Source organism: Arachis stenosperma, chromosome 4 (assembly GCF_014773155.1).
Source record: "Arachis stenosperma cultivar V10309 chromosome 4, arast.V10309.gnm1.PFL2, whole genome shotgun sequence".
Classification (NCBI taxonomy): Eukaryota; Viridiplantae; Streptophyta; class Magnoliopsida; order Fabales; family Fabaceae; genus Arachis; species Arachis stenosperma.
The window spans coordinates 61983526-61988230 of NC_080380.1; the positions used below are offsets into that span (position 1 = coordinate 61983526).

Below are 4705 nucleotides of genomic sequence, written 5' to 3' on the forward strand. Positions count from 1 at the left end.
GCTGTGATAGAGCATTTGGACCATTTTCACTGAGAGGATGGGATGTAGCCATTGACAACGGTGATGCCCTACATATAGCTTGCCATGGAAAAGGAGTAAGAAGGATTGAAGGAAGGCAGTAGGAAAGCAGAGATTCAACAGGGATAAAGCATCAACATATACTTATATGAAATTCTCATCAATGATTTACATAAGTATTTCTATCTTTAGTTTCTGTTTATTTATTATTATTATTTGAAAACTCCATAACCATTTGAATCAACCTAACTGAGATTTACAAGATGACCATAGCTTGCTTCATACCAACAATCTCTGTGGGATCGACCCTTACTCACGTAAGGTTTATTACTTGGACGACCCAGTGTACTTGCTGGTTAGTTGTGCGAAGTTGTGAAGAAAGTGCTGAGTTATAAACGCGCATACCAAGTTGAATGCCATTATTAGAGATCACAATTTCGTGCACCAAGTTTTTGGCGCCGTTGCCGGGGATCTTTCGAGTATGGACAACTGACGGTTCATCTTGTTGCTCAGATTAGGTAATTTTTTTTTTGTTTTATTTTCAAAAAATTTTCAAAAATTTATCCCTATTTTAAAAAAAAATTTAAAAATAAATTATTCTATGACTTCAGAATTTTTTAGAATGGATTCTAGAGTTTCATGGAGTATGTTGAAGCCTAGCTGGCTATAAAGCCATGTTTAAATTCTTTTGGACTGAGGCTTCAACTAATCACCACAATGCATGTAATGCCCTGCTGAAGCTTGGCTGGCCATTGGCCATGTTTAGTGTTTTGGACCGGAGCTTTAGACTAACATTGAAAGATTCCTGGAATTCTTCTTAAAAATTTTTGAATTTCTTATTTTCTTTTTCCTATATGTTTTTTTCGAAAAAAAATAATAAAATAAAATAAAATACAAAAAAAATTATAAAATCATAAAAATAAAAAATATTTTGTGTTTCTTGTTTGAGTCTAGTGTCAATTTTTAAGTTTGGTGTCAATTGCATGTTTTACAAATTTATGCAATTTTTGAAAATTCATGTGTGGTGTTCTTCATGATCTTCAAGTTGTTCTTGGTAAGTCTTCTTGTTTGATCTTGATGTTTTCTTGTTTTGTATCTTTTATTATTTTTCATGTGCATTTTTGCATTCATAGTGTCTAAGCATTAAAGATTTCTAAGTTTGGTGTCTTGCATGTTTCTCTTTGCATCAAAATTTTTTCAAAAATATGTTCTTGATGTTCATCATGATCTTCAAATTGTTCTTGGTGTTCATCTTGACATTCATAGTGTTCTTGCATGCATTCTTTGTTTTGATCCAAAAAGAAAAGAGAAAAACATAAAAATGACGTTTTAAATTTTTTTCTCTCTCATCATTAAAAATTCAAAAATAAAAAAATATCTTTTCCTTATTTCTCTCAAAATTTCGAAAATTTGAGTTGACTTAGTCCAAACAATTTTTAAAACTTAGCTATTTCTTATAAGTCAAGTCAAATTTTCAAATTTAAAAATCCTATCTTTTCAAAAACTTTTTCAAAAATCAAATCTTTTTCATTTTTCATCTTATTTTTCGAAATTTTTTAAAAAAAAATTATTTTCAAAATTTCAAAAACTTTACTAACAATTAATATGATTGATTCAAAAATTTGAAGTTTGTTACTTTCTTGTTAAGAAAGCTTCAATCTTTAATTTCTAGAATCATATCTTTTAGTTTCTTGTTAGTCAAGTAATCAATTTCAATTTTAAAAATCAAATCTTCTTCAAAATATCTTTTCAATCATATCTTTTTAAAATATATTTTTCAAAAACATTGATTTCAAAAATATTTTCTAACTTCTTATCTTTTCAAAATTGATTTTCAAATCTTTTTCAACTAACTAATTAACTTTTTGTTTGTTTCTTATCTTTTTCAAAACCAACTAACTACTTTTCCCTCTCTGATTTTCGAAAATTCCATTCCCCTTTTTTAAAATTCTTTTTAATTAACTAATTGATTCAAATTTTAATTTTAATTTTAATTCTTCCTTTAATTTTCGAAAATCACTAAACCTTTTTCAAAATTAATTTTCGAATTCTCTCCCTCTCATCTTCTTCTATTTATTTATTTATTAATTTACTAACACTTCTCTTCATCTCAAGAATCTGAACCAATCTTTACCCTTGTGTTTGGATTCATACCTTTTTCCTTTTCTATTCCTTTCTTTTTCTACTAACATAAAGGAATCTCTATACTGTGACATAGAGGATTCCTCTTCCTTTTCTATTCTCTTCTTTCTCATATGAGTAGGAACAAGGAAAAAGGCAATCTTGTTGAAGCTGACCCTGAACCTGAAAGGACTCTGAAGAGGAAACTAAGAGAAGCTAAAATACAACAATCCAGAGACAACCTTACTGAAATTTTTGAACAAAAAAAGGACATGGCAGCCGAACCCAACAACAATAATGCAAGGAGGATGCTTGGTGATTACACTACACCTACTTCCAAGTTTGATGGAAGAAGCATCTCAATCCATGCCATTGGAGCAAACAATTTTGAGCTGAAACCTCAACTAGTTGCTCTAATGCAACAGAACTGCAAATTCCATGGACTTCCATCAGAAGATCCCTATCAGTTTTTAACTGAATTTTTGCATATCTGTGAGACTGTTAAGACTAATGGAGTAGATCCTGAAGTCTACAGGCTCATGCTTTTCCCATTTGCTGTAAGAGACAGAGCTAGAATATGGTTGGATTCACAACCTAAAGATAGCCTGGACTCATGGGATAAGTTGTTCATAGCCTTCTTGGCTAAGTTCTTTCCTCCTCAAAAGCTGAGCAAGCTTAGAGTGGATGTTCATACCTTCAAACAAAAAGATGGTGAATCCCTCTATGAAGCTTGGGAAAGATACAAGCAGATGACCAAAAGGTGTCCTCCTGACATGCTTTCAGAATGGACTATTCTGGATATATTCTATTATGGTCTATTTGAATTTTCTAAGATGTCATTGGACCATTCTGCAGGTGGATCCATTCACCTAAAGAAAACACCTGCAGAAGCTCAAGAACTCATTGACATGGTTGCAAATAACCAATTCATGTACACTTCTGAGAGGAATTTTGTGAATAATGGGACGCCTCAGAGGAAGGGAGTGCTTGGGATTGATGCTCTGAATGCCATATTAGCTCAGAACAAAATGTTGACTCAGCAAGTTGGTGCACGAAATTGTAATCACACTTTTGCAACCCCGCACAACTAACCAGCAAGTGCACTGGGTCGTCCAAGTAATACCTCACGTGAGTAAGGGTCGATCCCACGGAGATTGTCGGCTTGAAGCAAGCTATGGTTATCTTGTAAATCTTAGTCAGGATATCAGAAATTATCAGGATTGATTGTGAAAAGCAAAAGAACATGAAATGAGTACTTGTTATGCAGTAATGGAGAATAGGTTGAGGTTTTGGAGATGCTCCATCTTCTGAATCTCTGCTTTCCTACTGTCTTCTTCTTCAAACACACAAGGCTCCTTCCATGGCAAGCTGTATGTAGGGTTTCACTGTTGTCAATGGCTATCTCCCATCCTCTCAGTGGAAATGTTCAACGCACCCTGTCATGGCACGGCTATCCATCTATCGGTTCTCAATCAGGCCGGAATAGAATCCAGTGATTCTTTTGCGTCTGTCACTAACGCCCCGCCTTCAGGAGTTTGAAGCTCGTCACAGTCATTCAATCATTGAATCCTACTCAGAATACCACAGACAAGGTTTAGACCATCCGGATTCTCTTGAATGCCGCCATCAGTTCTAGCTTATACCACGAAGATTCCGGTTAAAGAATCCAAGAGATATCTACTTAATCTAAGGTAGAACGGAGGTGGTTGTCAGGCACACATTCATAGTTGAGAATGATGATGAGTGTCACGGATCATCACATTCATCCGGTTTAAGAACAAGTAATATCTTAGAATGGAAGCAAGCATGATTGAATGAGAAACAGTAGTAATTGCATTAATCCATCAAGACACAACAGAGCTCCTCACCCCCAACCATGGGGTTTAGAGACTCATGCCGTGAAAGGTACACAAAGAGACGTGTAAAGTGTCATGAGGTATAGATACAATGTTAAAAGATCCTATTAATAGTGAACTAGTAACCTAAGGTTTTACAGAAATGAGTAAATGACAGAAAAATCCACTTCCGGGCCCACTTGGTGTGTGCTTGGGCTGAGCATTGAAGCTTTTATGTGTAGAGACCTTTTCTGGAGTTAAACGCCAGCTTTTATGCCAGTTTGGGCGTTTAACTCCAAGTTTTATGCCAGTTCCAGCGTTAAACGCTGGAAATTCTGAGGCTGATTTTCCACGCCTGTTTGGGCCATCAAATCTTGGGCAAAGTATGGACTATTATATATTGCTGGAAAGCCCAGGATGTCTACTTTTCAATGCCGTTAAGAGCGCGCCAATTGGGCTTCTGTAGCTCCAGAAACTCCACTTCGAGTGCAGGGAGGTCAGAATCCAACAACATCTGCAGTCCTTTTCAGTCTCTGAATCAGATTTTTGCTCAGGACCCTCAATTTCAGCCAGAAAATACCTGAAATCACAGAAAAACACACAAGCTCATAGTAAAGTCCAGAAAAGTGAATTTTAACTAAAAACTACTAAAAATATACTAAAAACTAACTAGATCATACTAAAAACATACTAAAAACAATGCCAAAAAGCGTACAAATTATCCGCTCATC

At 34.9% G+C, this 4705-nt stretch overlaps 1 non-coding gene across 1 annotated transcript; it reads right to left on the minus strand.

The window, feature by feature from the left end:
• Nucleotides 1-2810: 2810 nt before the first annotated feature.
• On the minus strand, nt 2811-2918 carry LOC130977330 (small nucleolar RNA R71). The gene has a single exon (XR_009085026.1). It is a non-coding gene; the product is annotated as a small nucleolar RNA R71 (small nucleolar RNA).
• Nucleotides 2919-4705: the final 1787 nt, after the last annotated feature.